Genomic DNA, 20,122 nt, shown 5'->3' with positions numbered 1-20,122 from the left:
CTATTTTTAAGCAAGGCAGTAGAGGAGGAGGTTGCAAAACTCAAAATGAGATTTATAAAAGACCCTTTGTCATCTATAAATGTTATCAATACATAAGTGTCTTTAACGACAACTTCAAAGTCAGACCACTGTCATCTGTTTGTAGCTATTAGCTAGAAAAACAGACTAAATCTGAGAACTTAATATTTATGATGGTTCAGGTCTAATACATCCAACGCGTACTTTGTGCAATGCAGTTCTCCAGAATGTGATGGCACCGGGAAAAGAATCTCTGAATCACATCAGCAACAGAGAGCAGGTAGAGGGAGTAAAAGGATGGGGACTAGAAATGAGCCCTGAGGGACCCTGAAGGGATGTCTGCTGAGGAAGACGAGGAACTGCCTATTTTCACTGAATGTTCTGTTTGACAGATAGGACCTTAGCTAAGTCAGTGCTGAACCGGAGATATCCACCTACTGCTTAGGGCAATCAATTAACACTGCATGATCAATGGTGTCAAAAGTGGAAGTAAGGTCCCACTTGGTACGAAGTAAATTCACACTCTCCTTAAGACTGTCTGTGAGGATATACAGTGGAGATCTAAACTGAAAACGTGATTGGTTGTTGATCAAACAAAATGGTAAAAGAAAATTTAAATATCACATTGACATTACCTGGTATTGTTGAAAGTAATTCAGAGTAATATAATATAGTATAGTAATATAGAGAAATGCAGGATATCACAAACTGAGACAGAGAGACAGTGGAGGCCAGGGTAGAGTGGGAACAGCAAAAACTACTTTACAAGATATAATTTATGAATACTTTCTTAACCCACTGTACAAGAAACTTTACAGTGGAGTGAACACTGTTGAGTGTGATATTATTTGCTCTTAAATTGCTTATGCTTCAAAGAATCCTGACCATCTGCTGATACACTAAACATAAGACTTACTTTACTCCATCAGAAGAACACCTAATGAAACACATTCATCCTCCAGATGTATTGGCAAGTGTAGAGATGTGAACCATTTTTGGAATGTTGTGTGCTGTTTTTGATATGATTTGCTGTTGAATGATGTATCAGCACTTCATCTAACAGTTTGGGAGAAGGGTATTTTCTTACATTTTAGGAACTGCATTCCTAATTACATTGTAATGTTAAATCTGTAATATGTTTTTTGGCCACTTAGAGACAGTGAAAGAAGCTGTAAAGGCAAAATAAAGCATGTAACCTGTTAGCAAGAAGCATTTTATAGAGCAACAAAGAAGCATTCACATTCATTTAAAGTCCTATTTCTGACCACCTGATGAATGTAAGTCCAATATTTACTCTCCTGTTAGCTCTGTTTTGGTTTCTGCCAATTCCTGAAGGAAGTTTTTGGCTTTTTACCTGCTAAATGCTCCACTATGTTCAACAGCTAGTCACAAACTTTGTCTGCCTGCTGTTTAATGTTGTGCTGATTGTATACAATCGTTTTATCTGAACTTCTTCACTGAAACAGCTGCCTGCTGGGGTTGCAAATGACACTCATGAGAGCAGAGAGAGACAACCAAATCAGTGAAGTTTGCAGGCTATAAAACAAGGGCTTTAAGCACATGGTCAAATACGGTTAGCTTGCATTTCTTGAACAAAGAACTTTATAATAGGGGCATGACCCCTCACAAAATTCCCTTCATGTGGTGATGTGTTTTTAATTCACCAAGAAAAGTAGAATATAAACCAGCCAACCCTTTACAACAAGGTAATATATAAAGTGTAGCACATCCTCATTGTCACTGTCACTTGATAACCAACATTCATATTATCGGACCTGAACTGCAACAATAGCGTAGAAAACCGAATCACTACATCAAAAAAAAAAGATATTATGTAGAAACACGTGGCCATTATTCATCTATATGAAATATTCTCACAAACCATGAAATTAACTGTAATTCTTGAAATAAAAATACAATACAGTCAGCATGCTAAATAACCGGAGAGGCTCTACATCATCAGTCACCACTGGGCTGCTGCATGTTCACGTTACAGTGAACCATAAGTCAAAATAATTTTCTAAGATTCAGGCCTTATGTAAAGGAAACAATGATTGTTTTTTCAACCAATATGAGCAGTAGAGAGAGAAACTATGTGTTAAAGCAACTTGGTGGGAATTGTTGTGTCAGACAAGACAGGATCATTGTTTTTTTATGAAGAAACATGTTTGGCTAGAGGTAGATGAGAAGGTGTTGAGCTGCTGGAAAAAGAAAAACTAGCCGCCTAAATGCTTAATAAGATGTCAAAAATATTAATAATAGGGGTATTTTTATTAATGTTAATAAAATTAGTTGTTTTGTTTTTTTTAAGTATTCAATAAGAGAAAACAATTCCATGGAATACACTACAAGTTACAAGTTTCTAATTATATCCTTCAATGAAGCTGTGAATTGCTCATATTTAATATGTTCATTTTTTGTATCCAATTTTATTTATTTATACATCTCTTTATTTATTCTCTCTATTTCTTGAATAAAAACAAGCAGAAATTCAGTGACAAATTTATTTTGTTTACATTTACAACGTTTATTAGGTTTGAGCTACAAGAGTATTGCCAAATGATTAACTAAAAGGTCAAAGAAAAAAAAAATTTAGTTTTATAAGCTTAATCATAATTAACATACCTGTTCTATTCCTTTGTGGATGTCACAGCAAATCACAACCTATTCAGTAAAGACAATGGAGTGAAAGTTGTGCAGACAGGTTTAAAGTCAGTCCAGGAGAATGTCTGAGATGCTGAGAGAGAGTTTGAGACATCTGATTGCGAGTGTGAGATGAGTAGGAGGGAATGATTAACACTGTTGACAGATGCATTAAGATTTATAGCTAAAACAACAGTCATTCATCAATCAAATTAAAGATTTTTCTTAATTTGATATAACTGAAGCAATCAGAAACATAGCCATACAATATGCATATTTTTGAGTTAACAATCTATCTTTGTCCTGTTTGTGTTCTTGAGCATGTACAGCTAAAAGTACTCAAGCAAATTTTTTCATTTAGTGGGCTACACATTAGCTAACTATTGTACAGGGGCCATAATAATGGATGATGCAGGTTATTTTAACAACTCAGTGATACTTTTACATCACTGTTTTTAATTAATGACAGCTTTATGAGTATTATGGTATTAACTGACAAGTTTTTTTTTTTTTTTTACAAATTTTCCAAGCCATTTACATTTTTTTTTAATTTAGCTGATGACTCATCCGTGGCAGCTTATTAGTTTTAACAAATTGACATTAAGGTAATAAAATTTTGAGGTCAAAGAAGATTGGACAAAGGTTCAGTCAGATTCAAGCTTAAAGTGTAGTTTCACCTTGACGTCCTACTGTACAACTTTTCATTATGACTTATTGTTTGTTTGTTTATGATTCCAGGAATTGTAATTAACTTTGCTAAATAGCATCCTGAGCCTGAACCTGATTCCATGTTTGAGCAGTTCTAAAAGTGATTAATGTTTAATGCATTATAATAAACGTGATTAATGGCTTAGGCACAGTATTCAGTGTCTCTACCGGTACATATTAGAACTGCATGTGCATGTTTGGCACAGACACACAAATGCACTTTCATTCACTTTCACAAACATACACAACAATACACAAGGACAATATTTATATGCACACTGTATGCAATCATTCTTTGCTCTAGACTTTTCAGACACGACTGTAGAGGGTTACTGACATTCACATCATAAGTTGTGTAACTGGCAACTGACATCACACTTTGTTCATAAAATGGTATCTGACTCCAGGACCAACTAGAACCATTTATGAGGCGTTGTAAAATGTGCTGAGCTCGAGAGCACTGACAAATTTCTTTTGTTCTCAATTTTTTGCTCCTGTACCTCATATTGCTTGTTATGTTATGCACACTTCTGAAAGCAAGTGAAAAAGTTGACTTCTTGTCTTTTAATCTTCAAATAGGATTATCAAGCCTTAAAATAACAACAATTCTCCTTTTCTTCTTATCCCTTCTTCTCTATCTAGCTCCTCTTTCTCCTCTGCTGTCCATTCTGTCAGTTCAATATCGTAACAAACACATGGTTGATTAACCTTATTAAGCAGCTGGCTAGAATTGAACACAGTTCAGTTCTGATTCAGGTTCATTAGCAAACTGACTTGTTCACTTTTACATAAAAAAAAAATACTGAGCATCCCTTAAATTTTCCTCTTCTTGGCATGAACACTTCTTTTCTAAAATATCTTACTTGTCCATTAATTCAACCTATTTTATTTTATAATCGATATAGTTTTGCTCAGCTCCCACAATTGTCAGTGTCCAAGTTGCCATGGGCACGGTGGCTCTATAAAAGCGCTGTTCTAACAATGAAGTGGGAATGATATCATGACATTTTCAGTGTACATTTGGAGGTGACATATTTGCCTTCTAAACCATAAGTTGCATAATGTGACCTTTTCTTTTTGGCATAGAAGTGAGTTTGTTGTTCTATCAATAACAAGAGCTGTTGGAGCTGTGTGCCTGTAAGCCTATGAGGTACAGTAATACTCTTCTGATAATGCCCGCCTCTGTCCTGTGGCCTGTCTTTTTATTTGTTTGCGTCTGCTTTGTTTCTCTCCCTCTTTATCTCTCCCTGCTCCCCTCTGCTCTCTGTTATAATTCAAGCCTCATCTTAGCCTCAGAAATTAATCTGAAGTTTCCACAATGAGCTTAGATGGCATTACATATGCAAACAAAAGTCTGATATTAAAAATCCAGCTTTGCCGTAGAAGGGGCTGGAGAAGAAAACATTGTATTTATTTTCAGCAATGCCCTGTTGATTCACATTTGAAAATACTGGATTAATATTTGGGAAAATGAAATACTTATGTTTTATGGCTTACAATCTGTGAACAGATGTCCATGTGCTGGTTCTCATCCCTTTAGTCTTCCAGAGTCTTCTATGCAGTTGTTTCTGATTTCAGAATTATATAAAAGCACACTGAAATCTGCACATAAGTGCTCAAAAAGGCATATTTTGGATTTGCAGACGATTGATTGGTGGATAATTTGTATGAACATAATTTGGACATTACATTTCCACATCACAGAATTTAATATTTTAATGTGCATCATAAGGTTAGCTATGGTTTTGGCAAGAAAAGATTATGACATTTTGGCGCAAAATTATAATCACTAATGTCATTCTCTCAAGAATGTGTATTGATCTAATGGCCTGCACAACACTTAAACCATGTGTATTACAGTAAGTAAGCAGTGTGACCACTTCCTTCTCTATGTACCATTACTTCCGGCAAGGTACCTTGTAAACGCTTTAACAAGCTGAAAAAACATGGCTCTGGATTAATTTTACATTTCAGTGTATTTACTGTTTTTTTGGTCTGGATCCCCATTAGTGTTGATGAATTACAGTTTATACCAAATTATAATGAGTGCAGAATCTGCTATTGTTTCTTAGACAAATTATTCCACTCTCATTTCATACGTGATGGAATACTGGCACGTGCATCTGTAGACATGGCTGTTCATGATTTAGTAATGAAATGAAACTCAACAGGACATTCTATCGGAAGAACGGAGTGCTCACCCCACTCTGAACCAGATTACACGGGGGTAAGAAAGCGTGTGTGTGCTTGAGCTCAACTATGCGCACCAATGTATTTGCTTGTGTGTCTGCCTGATTAGGTCTTGGTGCTAATGCATTTATAACCATTAGCCTGAACGTCCATCGATCACAGCCAACATATGCAAAATTAACAACAGAAATAAGTGTGTGTGTGCGTGTGTGTGTGTGTGTGTTGTCATTAATGACTGTGCTTAGTGTTGTACTTTGGAGAGATGCTGTTAACGGATAAATGTTGCTTCTTTCTTCTTCACTTTCCACTTCTACCAACTCATCAGTGCCTTACATTGCTGTTTGTGTGATGTTTTGATTTAGATATTGGTAAGAATTGTGTTCTTCTGGGGCCCATCACAGCCAGCCCACTGTAAAAATGGCTGCTTGGTTCACTCGGTGTGAATTGCACTAGCTAAATGGGCATCTGCTTGAGACAGACACCACTCTAACGGGGCTGTACAATATCTGGGTTAGGGTTGAGATATAGGATTACAGAATACTGTTAATATCAATATACTTTGATGTTACATTACATAGCCTGTTTCTTCCGTAAAGCCATGCCAGTGTTTGCATCTTTCCTCTCTCACACTCACACCACAATCCCACCCCCACTCTCCCTCTGCTTCTACTTGCACATCCAACCTGACATGATACTAACATTATTTTTTAAAGGGACATTTCCTTGGACTGCAAACTTGTAACTGAAACCAATAAATAACTATTTAAATCAGTGTCTTTAAATTGGGTGTACTGACAATGCAGTGGCCCAATTTCTTTTCTTCTCTTACTAGCTCACACCATCTTCCCATCCTGTCTCATGAGTGATTTTTCCCTCCATAAGCTTTCTGTCCAATCATTTTAGCCACAGACAAATTCTCCACATCCCAGTATAGATTACCTCACAAAGAGCCAACAAAAAGCTCTGTCTTCTCTATCAGCCCAACAATCCCACCCAGGGCCGAGGGATTACTCATTGAAGGATAGACAGTGGGGCAGATAGAGAGATGGAGAAAAAAAAAAAGAGATGTCGTAGGAGGACAGAGACAGAGAGAGGGAGAGAGAGAGAGCAAATGATACAGAGAAAAGTAAAGTGCTATAGAGAGTAACAGAGGCATGAAGGGAGGGAAATAGAGTAAGGGGGGAAAGAGGAAATCTGTAGAGGTAATCCCTAAGATTCAAAGCTTTGTACACTCCATCATGGATGCATGGACGGGAGTATGGACAGAGGTCAAAGGACGAATGAATGGAGGATAAAGTAATGGATGAGTAGAGGGGAAGAGGGAGTCATAAAGGAGGACAGGGGTGTTAGGGCAGGCAAAGAGAACGGGGAATAAAGTGAAAGATGGATGAATATAGGTAGAGAGAGGGGGTATTAAACAGTGCTTTAGAGAAGTGGATAGGGCCAAAGGACCACTAACAGCTTTTGGTTCTCTGAGAGGATCACTCTCACAGTTCACACTGTGCAAATTATACTTAAATTCAACATTTTTAGAGGGTTTTTCATCACTAGAAAGAATGACTGACCACACTGCAATGACGGTTTACTGTTTACATTTTGTAACTGTAATTCAAAGCTAACAAAACTCATGCAGAACACGTCATGTTTTACAATTTGAATACAACATCAACATATCAAAATCCAATACCCAATATTAATAGGATATGAGCAGTGCCTTATACATCTACATTTATTGCATTTCAAATGTGTAAAACAATTAAATAAACAACCACTAAACAACACCATCATTAATACAAAAAATCCTGTTAACATGTGGGCTATGCCACACAGCATTTATGGAACAATAGCTTACAATTGCACTGTCATGGTAATGCAACATGCTTTCATACATTCGAGTCTAATGTCATCATAAAGCCATGTAAGACTGATTCAACACATTTGTGGCTCTGCTAGTCATTGCACATTGTTTTTGAAAATCCTGCTGTGTTCAACTTATAAACACAATCAGAAACATTGTTCACTAAGAGAGAGAGAGACTTTCAATATGGGCATGAACAGCTGTGTCAAACTGCCCGAAAAATGTATGCCGTTTTGAATTTTTAAGTTTGTCCAAGTGAACTGTGGTAGCAACAGAGAAAAAAAATCAGCACAAATCTTTCCTGGCCCTGGTAACCTGTTTGGACAGCCATGAAAAGACCAGATTTGAGTCACAAAGAGAAAGATGCAAATGCAGCCTCAGAGCAGATGTGTTTTCGTTCTTATACACAGTGCTTCTCTGTGATTGCGATTAGCACTACTAGATGTCCCCTTTCTTGTCAGGGTTAAAATGATTTGTCCACTGGCAGATCTTTGCTCATTTACTTGTATTGGAAGTCGTCCATCTATGGCTAATTAGATGGCCTCTCACTGCGGCTGCTGCTGGAATTCCCATCACAAGGAAAATCCCCACATAATAGGACAGAGGAGACGCTAAAAGGAGAGATTACCGGGAGGAGGAGAGGTTGAGTACATTGTGTATGTATGTGTGTGGCGGAGTGTGTAGGTATGCGTGTTCGTTTCTGGTGAGAGAATGGAGGCAGGATTCAGCAAAGCTTAGAAAGCTATGTGGCTTTTGTGTGCGCACTAGTGTGGTGTGTGTGTGTGTGTGTGTGTGTGTGTGTGTGTGTGTGTGTGTGTGTGTGTGTGTGTGTGTGTGTGTGTAGCTGTTTGCGTGTGCGTGTGTGTGTGTGTGTGTGTGTGTGTGTGTGTAAAGACATCTGTAGCATGACAGAAGAGTGAGGGACAGATTATTGAGGATGGTGGCAGGAACAAATCCTGAGGAGAAAGAGGAAGTGAGAGACGGAGATTCATACTGTGTTCATAAAAAGTTCACATGCATGATTGAATGCCTTTACTCGTCTGGAGTTATCTCAGTGATACAGAAAAATAGATGCATTACCTAACTCCCTAAAACGTAAAATTTAAACACAGCCACCATTTTCCAGTTTAGTTATTATTACTCTCATTTCCGAGTAACATTTCTCTTGGTTGAACAAACACAAGTGATGAAACTGTTTGTTTTAAACAAACAATTTAACCCAGAACTACTATACTTAATGAATGCAATAGATGGTTACAATGAACATAGGGGGATGGGACCAAAACCCGGTATTAAACAGGCCTCAGCGCTAAATTATTAAAAACGTTATTGGTTCTGCTCTCTGTACTAGAGAAACTAAGAAAATTGATTTCTTGTTTATTATTGCTACATAAAAGTTATGTTGCACATTTTATCTCACCAAGTCCATTTCTGGTTAAGATCTTCATTCATGATGCATTGCTATTTCCAATTGAGAAAATTTCAGTACAGTAAAGGGTCTTAATACTATAGTAGAATACTGTTTTCACTTTCTCTTTATGGGGTATAGAGTGATTTTTTTTTTTTTTTTTAAATGAAGGAGTCTGAACAATTTCCAAATGCACTGTAACTGCTGATGTTGTATTTTGGCAGCAACAAACAGCTAGCATTATGTTCTCTGTGTAAAAAAAAATATTGTAAATGAGAAATGCACTTAACACATGAACTCAATGAGAAATACATTTGTGTAGAAATCAGAGGCACACACATATACTGTGTGTGTGTGTGTGTGTGTGTGTGTGTGTGTGTGTGTGTGTGTGTGTAGCAGGTAAGGATAAGAGTGGCATGTCACTTGACAGAGTTAAAAAGTGCATAATTGGACAAGGTTCCTGCAGAAAACTGGCAAACATACCCATAAAGACATTTATTTAGCTGTTGACCTTGGGGATATGGCAAAGGCTGAGAGCGGCGGAAATAACATGATAAGAGCTTTTTATTCTGATAAGCCTCTCTGTCGCTCTGTCCTTCTCCTACTCTGCATAACGCTGTATAGTGCTACTGGGTGATTTTTCAGCACTCCAATTGGAATAATAACACTGCCTGCTTTTTGGTGAAAAACACCCCTAATTACCACAACCTTGCAGTGCGAGAAAAAGGGCAAACTACTTACTTTGACTACTTTTGTACTGAGTAGCTCTTGACTTACAACAGTCTTGCGCATGAATCTGCATCCTTATTTACTTGTAAAGCATCGATTCCTCAGTATATAAAATGAAGGTTATGCCATTGCTCCTTTCAATTTTAAAATCTATAATATTCCTCAATTCAGTATTTTGCATGAGGGCCTCAACAAGTACAAAAACCTTTTTATTTGATATAACCACAGATAGATTGTGCAAAGCTTTTTTCTCCAAGTGTATGTTGACTGAATCATTGCTCTAGAGAGCCAAAACGTAACACAGCAATCCGTATGTCAACAAGGACCCATAATTTTTTGGATTTTTATTTGTTACACAGATATTTTTAAATTGATATTTTGGTAGATTTGGTTCCATTTCCTTGATAGATCCTTGAATGAACCAGACAAAAGAAATGGCTGGAAAATATATCATACTGCTACAGTATTTTGTGTCAAAGTGCAAGTTCTCATAGTCACACTAGGCAACTTTGCACCCTGGCATTTTTAAAGGGCAACAAATATAAACACTTTTGCAAAAGACTGTAGGATTTTTGTTAAACCACAACTCATGCCAAAACCACTCTACACTCCTTTGACCTGGCGTTCTCCCTCTTGTCGGAGAAGATTAAAAGTAAGTATTAACAGTAGCAGTGGTGATCCTCCAATGGTTGCCCTCCACTCTTGCATCAATACTGAAGAAACCATAATCAGTTCTTTTCAAGTGCAGAGCTATTTATCACAAAGTTGCTGGGGACTGCTTTGGAGACACAGTTGTTGAAGTCTCTGTCTTACCCTCACTCTGTTTCTTTCTACATTTCTATTTCTGTCTCTTTCTTGCTCTCATTCTCTCCCAAGTGTCAACTCTCTTTTCCGTCCTCCATTTCTCTTCTTAATGCTGACTGGGATCATCACGCTCCACTGGTACTAAAAGACTCTCAGCCCTAGAGTGTGTTTTCTTTTGTCAGAACAATAGTAAACATTACATTGTTGTTCACACTGACCAATAAAAAAGCAAAGCAGACTTGTAGAAAAAAATCAACACTGACACAAAGTAAGCTCCCAAAGAGGACAGATGTTTGGTAACACAATTCTACCAAGTGTAGACATACTGGTTTGCCTTGAATTTTGCAAGAACCCAGTAATAAACCAATGAACACAAATTTTAGGGGAACCCTGTACATATCTTGTTTCTTTATGCAACTTGGTTGATAGAGGGTCGACTTGCGTTGCAGTCTCTGTGCAATCATTATATGTTAAAACTGCTTTTTGCTCATCTGTTCAAATGAGTCAAACTAACTTCTCTTGAGTTCAGATAAACTGTTCTAAACATGCCACCCACTGACTTGCTTTCACTTCCTCCCCCTCTCTCCCTTTATGTCTCTCCATCTATCTTTTCTCTGCTCGCTGTCTCTCTTGATAATCATAACCTACCACACTGGGCTCATTACAGCATCAAAGAGGGTCTCCATGAAAACACTGATCACTCTGTTGGGAGCGGAGCACTCAGCTTTGATTCCCTCTAACACCCGCATGAAAAGAAACAGCTGAGAAAAACAAGAAAGAAAACTAGTTCAGAGAATATTCTTTAACGCGAAATTTGTGCTATCTCTCAACCTAATAAACATTCGGCAAAGAACGCAAGTCTGGCCAATCTCAATCGGCAGCTGTTCTTGATGTTTGTTAATGATCTTTCGCCTCCGTCCTTCAGAAATAGTGCTTTATTCTCTGTGTGCTGTGATTACTGTCTCTGCCATTGCAAGAGACTGATTTTATTCTAATAGTGCGGCATGTTTCCAAGTGTTTAATAACTGGGTGGAAATGACATTATTTCTTGGCAAGGATACATACTGAAGGCTGACCAAGTGAAGCATATTGACAAAATACAAGTTGAAATTATTAATGTTTTAGAAGTTATTGAACTAACTTAAAATGGAAAGGCTTTAATAAGTTATTTCACCAGTTCCAATAACCAACTTTAACTGGCTGTTTTTTATGAGAATACCAAGGGTGACTGAGTGACTACAGATACCATCAAGATGATAGTCTCTTTAATTTTAACGCTCCACTCTTTTTGCCCCTCTCTTTCACTCAGTCATATGGAGGAACTTGATGTTAAAGAGCAGCAGTTTTGAAATTCAAGGCAGACAAGTGGAAATCAGTCTGAGTCTGAGGGTTGCAATTACCACACTGAAATGGCTGTAAGCGAAAGTGCAATATATGGCATTATATGCGCACACGCACGCGCGCACACGCACACACACACACACACACACACACACACACACACACACACACACACACACACACACACACACACAGAGGAAAGAAAAGACATAATCACGAGCAAAGTAGCTGACCAATACAGAAAGACTAGTTCACATCACTGGAGGATAAACACTCAACTTCATGTACTAAGAGATTTCAAGAATTTCAAGAAGCACTTATTCCAAATGTATGGCTTCTAGTTGAATGAATCTCTGCTGTTAATGACATCTTAACCATAGGCATATAGGCTTCCCAATCATCAGTGACAAGCAGAAAGGCTGTTCTGTCAGCTGAACACATTTCACCATAGCACAGCATAGCTTGTTTCTTCTTACCTCTGTGCAGGGAGTCCCTGTGGGACCAGCCATCAGTCAAATACAGGGAGGTGCTATACTCAGAAAATACTCTGAAATACTTTCAGTAATGTGCAATAGGTGAAAAAGACGACTTTTTTTCTCGCTCTTTTGGCTTTCTTTTTTTGTTTTGCTGAGGACTACAAGCATTATCTCCAATGCTGCCATTCATCTTGAGCTGTCACTTCTAAAAAACAGTCAAACACTCGCAGTTGACTCATTTGCCGCTATCGTTTCTCTAGACAAATGCATCAGCTGTAGGAAATGCAAAAATAAAAACATAAAAGTATTTAAAAAAAAAAGTTAGTCAGGTTAGGAGACGCAGAGTTGGCCGTCTTTTTTGCATTCATTTTTTGCCTGTGTCTTTACAGTAAGTAGCTCTGGATAAAGGCATCAGTTAAACGCCTGAAACGTCAACTGGAAATGTCTGCAGCAAATAACTGATTTCTCAGGCAACTTGCTATCTCCATGTCTGCGTTATTATTACACCACAGAACCATTCTATTATGCATGAGAGTGATTATGCTTTAGCAGATTACAAGCTGACCCCATTGCCTTTGCTTTACCTGACGTGTAATTTGGATTCAGGAGAGACGGGATGGAATGTTTGTACCATCAATCTCTCTGATGTCTGGGGACTGAATGCAATAGAACAGAATAGAATGGGTCGGCTCTTAATGACGTCCTGATATCATTTTAAAACGGAATGGGACAACAACATGATGAAAATGCTTATTTCCCTTGCTGACAACAAAACCAGTACAAATGGTATCCCCCCCACACACACTCATTCACACACAAACACAGACAATGTTTCCAGTTGAAATGGAGTAAGTACGCGTGTACACGCTGCAGTATGATGTATTTCAAAGCTGATGTTAAGGGAATGGATTCTGAGTGACTCAAAGTACCAATTGGATATGGCTGAGTGAAAATGACCACCGCTCTAGCTCTCTCTTAGCAGTCTTATATTTTTGCCCCTTAGGTTATCTCCATTCAGTGCCTGCAAAACACAAAAAGAGACTTCCTTTTCCCTTTCTGGTTTACAATTCTGGTCAAAGAAAGCTTGTGACACAAGGTTGCAGGCTTGAATCTGCAGTCTGGTTGGGAAAATGTAAACACACCATTCTTATTCTCCAAATCTATTTTGAAACACTGCCAAAAAAGTGACTAATTTCCTAAACAAGGAGGAAAATTACATCCAAAACTTTTGCAATAGCAAAAACCTTGTAAGACTGGATAAACACCTTGAAAATGTCCACAAAGATATCAAGGTTAGTACCTCTTTATTGTTAAAAACTGAGTGAGGAAGTAGATGGCAAATACTTGTGTTTAGTTCTGTGCTTAAAACTTATTGTATTGAAATTTTCATGCTATTCCAGACAGATCACGACACTGACATTGTTAGGAAAGTCAAGCAGAGGGCCAATTTAAATGGCCAGAAGGGGCTGAGAAGTTCAAATCCCTAGCCTTCACTGGTGAGCACACTCAACTTGGAGCTGCTAAGCTGCAGCAGTGACGAGAGATAGGGAAGCGGGATGAAGTAGAGAACAAAACAGGAGAAGGGTGAAAGAGGAAAGGGCAACCCAGGACCCAGTACTTCCTCTGTCTTCTCACCAAGAAAGCTACCTGTCCTGCAGTTTCACCAATGTCCCAGACTAAAGCTGTAATCTTCCACTTGAAGAAGAAGCTGCATGCTTCTCTGAATCCACCGCTGCCTTGGTCAACTCCACTTTGGAATAAGTAAAAGAGGTCAGAAATTGAGCAAACTTGAGCGTGAATTCCCCCTGCCTCGGTATGTATTATGTAACAAAATTTTATGTATTATGTCGAATAGATTTTTGCCTATTTTATTCATATTTAATAGATTAGCAGATTTTTTCCCAAAAGGTTTTATGAGGCTAGCTTCAACAAGAAAGTTGAAAGGGTAGGACACGTCATTGTGGAGGGCTATCAGAAAAACAAATTTCAACTTCAACAAGTTTCTCATTTGGAAAATTGGTAACAGTGGCAGGTAGCAATTAGCAGTCGACAGATAACTAGCTAGCTTGACAGTTAGCTAGTGGTTTTGATTTCAAAATATATCCAAAATAATATTGCTTCAGCTGTTTTGGGTAAGTTATTCTGTTACCTCTTCTTTAAAGTCTTTTCTGAAAATTATTTGAAGGTTATTTTGCAAAATGTAATACTTTATTAGGTTCTCGTTTGAGATTTATTCAGGAGCTCATCTTTAGTAAAGCTAATCTTATGGAATCTCTCACTCTCTCAATTCTCCTCTCTCTACAAGTATGGTCTAACATATTTTTCCTCATTTGCACTTCTACCACTTAAAAAGACTTGAGGCTCCAGTTTCAATGATCTTTTTACATGCTAACAAACACACACGGACACACACACACACACACACACACACACTTGGTCTCTTCATCCAAGGTTAGGATCAAAAGGCCAGTTTCTACCTGTCCTTTTTCTCTCTCAAGGGTGTCTCTTTAATGTGGAACAGTCAGAGCAGAAAACACACATACACACATACTCTGCACACACAGGGCAGTCAGATCAAAGGTCCAATGTCCAGCCTGTTCTCTTTGTCTGATCAAGCTTCAAACAGTCACATGTTGACAGAACAAGGCTGGGTTAGAATGTTAATCAGTTATTAAAGGATGGTAACACTGCAAAACAACTTCTGCAAAAGGGCTGGATAAAAAAACATGGACTTTCCGATTAATCTCAATTTTTTTCCAAATTCTGGAAATCCCAAAAACAATCGCTGCATATGCACCTTTTCTAAGTAAACGTGTACATCTGTATTAAATGTTATGTGTATGCATGTGTGCCCACTGTGTATGCAGAGCTGATGATGTGCAAAATGTCTTCTTTGTGGAAACTGAGTTGTTACAACATGCACAAAAAAATTACTTCAAGTTAAAAAAAAAAGTTACGCAGGTGATAGCTGGCTACATGAGCCACTGTGAGTTATGACAGTTCCCTAAACCGCAGACCTGCTGCTTTTTACAGGACTGCCGACTCTGGCCATCCCCCAGAGAATCTAGAAATCACATCCACAAGCTGTAGAGAGGACTGGAAGAAGACTTTTACACTGATAGGAAGTCTCAGTTTCAGTTTCTTCAAGAGATATTCATTCTGACTATGAGATGTGAAGTCGTGGAAGTCAAATTAACAGTGTGTGGATTCCACTTTATTCAGTCTGTCCCTGCCGGGTTGTATGAAGTCTGATGTCTTGTTAGAACAAACAGTGCAGACTTCCAGTTTCTGCCCGGTCTGTACTCAAAGACATAATTAAAGTGGATGTGCTGTACTTAGTTGAAGCACTTGCTACTGACAGTCCATGTGCAGGTGCATGGGATAGAAATTATCTTTTCAAAAAATATACATAATGAGGACACCCTTGTAAATTGTGCAATTTTTTTTTTTTTTTAATTATTCTTGCTAAACTTTTTTTCACATGTTATGAAAATGAATCCTTGATCAATGATTTTATAAGTGGGAAATATGTTTACAATTTAGCCTACAATGTGCACTTCACAATTTTATATTCAAGGAAAGAGTGTTGCTCATTTGTTAAATGTATAAACAACATTGGCATTTATATGATGCAACTAAACCAACAAGAAGCAAATCAAATTGAATTGAATCAAATTGAAGAGAATCAATTTCAGACATTGTGAATTGAAATTGAATCCAATTATATGATCAGAGCAGATTATCCATCCCTATTCTCCAACGAGTCAATGATGAAAGTATGGCTAAATATGGATGGTTGTCCGTCCATGCCTCCTTGTTTTCCTTGCGAGGATGGGACTGTTTTGTTCTGGGAACAGCACAGTAATAACAACTGGGGTATAAGACAGTTGAATGCTGCGGTGGAAAACTAAACCTAAAAAATAAACAACAAGAAAAACAACAACACTTTCAGCCACACCTCATTCACTCCTGTTTCAGTGCACTAAGGAAGCCCAGAGGGAGCTGCTGCTGTAAGTTGAGCAGTATCCCCACAGACAGCACAGATGAAGAGGCTGGAGAAGCTTGGGCCAACAGTGACTGCTGGTGGATGTATTGATACACAGCCATGCCTTCAGAGACAAAATAGGTACAGCACACACAAACAGAACATACGTTTTTGTTCTAGTCAGAAATTGGTAATGAAGGCCTGCAATCATTGTGTATTAATCACCATTGAAGTTTATATGCACACATGGGCAGAGACCTTTCTCCACACATCCAACAAGTTAATCTTGTGTAAAGGACAGAAGCTACGCCAAGACAGAAAATGATTTACAAGCTCACTGCATGGTACCAGGCACTGGATTTGGAATTGCACTTCCATAACGGTGGGACATTTGGAAGAAATGCATTAGAAAAAAAATTGTTAAATTAATGTAGCAGAGGCCAACAGATCCCAAGTTTTAGTCCCTTGAATCCTAAATTTCCTATAATGCAACTTATTGGAACCATTTGTGAAACTTGGTAATCTCCACACCAAGCCTCATGGCATCAACAGGGTTATTTTAACCATATTTTGCAATGAACCCTTTTCACAAAAATTGGTTCAAGAACCAAAAGCACTTTAAAGGAATATTAAAATGGATACCCATAGCATAACCTATATAATTTAAGAAAGTTCCACTGTTGTTATGAACAATATGATTCATAGAAGAAAATTAATTAAGAAAACAAAAAGATGTATAACAGCAAAACACAATGGAGGAAAAGGCAAAGCAAGATGAGGAACTAATTTGTGCAGGTGACATACAAGAAACCTCAAGGGCTTATAAAAATATCTCACCTCGCACCAGAAAAAACAAGCAATCAACACATTGCTCTTAGATAATTGATATCAAAGGTTACAGGCAATGTTGGCAGAACATTGCCTGAAGACTGGACTAGAATGGAAATCAAAAGTTGGGGAGCAACAGATGTAATGGGATTGCAACAACCTGATTCCAAATAAAATGACACTTGCTTTGGTAAGACTGCAAAGTTTAGAAAACAAAGGGAGGGTAGTTGGGTTATTTCTCCGACATTATCAATTAAAGACCATTAAAAACCAGCATTTAATTTCCCCCATATTTTATTACATACAGAGAACTGAACCAACAACCCCAAAATCATAAGCTCACACTTAACCTGTCTCCATAAAGGTTTACATTGTGTGCATTTTAATGTTCATTCATTAATTTTCTACCGCTTATCCTCTAGTAGGGTCGCGGGGGGGCTGGAGCCTATCCCAGCATCCTTTCAGGCGAGAGGCGGGGTACACCCTAGACAGGTCGCCAGTCCATCGCAGGGCAAACACACAGAGACAGACAACCATTCACTCTCACAGACACACCTATGGTCAATTTAGAGTATTCAATCAGCCTAGTCCCTATTTGCATGTCTTTGGACTGTGGGAGGAAGCCGGAGTTACCGGAGAGAACCCACACAGGGCCGGGACTTGAACCCGGAACCTCCTTGCTGTGAGGCGACAGTGCTAACCACTGCTCCACCGTGCCGCCCCATTTTAATGTTATAAATGATCAATTGTTGATGTTCTTGTGGAGGAAATCTTACCCTGGTGGGTTCTAACTGGGAATCATCTGTGAAGCATTATGAACATCCATGCTAAAATTCACCGCAATTTAATCAGCCAGTGTGAGTTCTCCTGAACCAAAGTGTTGTATGAACAGACTGATTGATAACCAACTGGCTCACATTGTTATTCAAAGGCCCCGCTGTCAGCTATGATAAAATGGAACTACCCAGTCAAACGTTACAATAAAATATTTTCTTTTTGGAAATACTAATATGCTTGACACCATGATAGTGACCTGTGACTTTTGTTAAACTTCCGTATTAATTCTTGAGGAACAGGAGACATAACACTTTCGTGGAAAGGCCCTGTATTTCTTGGCCCTCTGTGAGAGTGTCTGGCTGGGTGCCAGTTGTCAAGATGGCTGTGTCCACCGCAGCCTGGTGTCCCCTGTCTCCAAACTAATTGTCAGGGACAGTCTGGTAATTCGGCAGGTAATAGCAGAGCAGCCCTCTGCTAATGGATTCCTGCACAGGAAATGAGACCTTGGAACCACCATGACAAGATGACTGACAGTTAGATTAGAGCACAGACAGAGGGAGGGTGGGAGAAAGAGAGAAAGAAAACAGTATGCAAACAAAGAATGTGAGAGGAAAAAAGGAAGGGATAAACAAGAAACAGAGGACAGCATGAGATGAGATGAGATGATATGAGATGAGATGTTTTTTTTTTTTTTTTTTTTTTTTTTTTTTTAAAATCAGGCAACAGACAGATGACAAAAGACAGGAAAAGATGCAGCCCTGGAACTAAAGTTTCAATCTACACTCATTGAACACTTTATTTGGGAACACCAGCAAGCCTGCTTTTTAGTGCATTATCCAATCAGCCAATCATGTGGCAGCAGTGCAATGCTTTGATTAATGCTCATGTCAAACATTAGAACGGAGAAAAATGGGATTTCAGTGACTTTGATTGTTAGTGGCAGACATGCTGGTTTGACTATTATTATTAAGTAGTATCTTGTTATTGTAATGCAATCAATAAAAAAAAAAAAACATGGTAACGGTAAAAGCTTTGAAACATTCAGGTCAGCCCAACTAAACAACTAAAGTTCATAACTTTTGGTTGACACTAGGGATGTGAGAAAATATCGATACTCTTAAGTATAGCGGTATTATGTTTTGTGATACTGTATCCAAATGTATGCCAAAACCTATAAGCTATGTCTCTTTTCAAAACAGTTATAAAGTAAAATACAGGAAGAAGATATCAAGCAATTAGACTGGGATGGAGAAATAAGTAATAAAATATTATAATGTAATAATAATAATAAATAATAAAAGTACAGTACATGGGGAATAAGAGATAAAATGGATTAAACATTGGGCTCTAGAAACTTAAATGAAATGTAAGAGTAAACCAGGATTAATAAGTGGATAAATGGATTACAAAAAGGCTTTCATGTAAAAATATGCTTTAAGAAAATATTTAAAAGATTATACTGACTTTGGTAGCCTGAGATTCTCAGGCAGGGAGTAAAGGGCCAATCTACTTTGGATCTGGCCTGAAAATTAGGAACAGCCCTGTCCAACGTTAAAAATGTAACTGGACTCAAGCTTATCAGTAAAATCTTAACATCCATTCTGACAGACAAGCCCTGATTAGAGGCTAGGATCAGAGTGTTCTCGTCTCTTAGAATAAGTTAAAAGCGATGCAGCTGCATTTTGTACAAGCTTGAGGCATCATTTTGCTACCCAACGTGAGATCAGAATAAAAAAATCATGTTATGGGTGGTATGTTTGACACTGGTGGACATGCAACCAAGAAGGAAAAGAGTCTGGCTTATTTAGCTCTTCAACCATGACCTGTATTATTCTAACATTGAGTTAAAGTAAGTTCTATGACCTTCACTGGATTTTAGAGCAATGTAGAGCTAGGTGTAATGGTGTTAGGTGTTAATTCTTGATGCTTTCAACCAACCTTGTTGCTAGCACCAACTTATCCTACCTTTAAAAGACATTTCGGTGTAGCTCATATTCTCTTCACCTTGATGAGACACTTGATTGGAACATTTAGTCATTCCAAATTTACGAGAGGCTTTAAGCAGATATGTTTATGAATTTTTTACTCCATGCTGACAGTCCCTGAGAAGCTAAATGTCATTCAGAGACTTTTACTCCTGCCTTAGAAGGTCAGGGTTTTCTCTGCATACAGAATTGCGAGGCGGCCACCTCTATCAAATTTCAAGCCATCACAAGTGTGTTTACGAGTTCTTAACACAAAACCAACATATTCAGGATTTTGGAAGAATTAAAAAAGCTTTTGCTATGCTGACCAGCAAAACTGTCCAGTAATGACTTGTGTCAATGTATTAACCTCATTTTCAGCAACCTTTGGTG

The sequence above is a fragment of the Seriola dumerili genome, unplaced genomic scaffold (genome assembly GCF_002260705.1).
Source record: "Seriola dumerili isolate Sdu_G_001 unplaced genomic scaffold, Sdu_1.0 BDQW01000187.1, whole genome shotgun sequence".
In the NCBI taxonomy this organism is placed as follows: domain Eukaryota; kingdom Metazoa; phylum Chordata; class Actinopteri; order Carangiformes; family Carangidae; genus Seriola; species Seriola dumerili.
Note: the sequence above shows the minus strand (reverse complement) of the source record.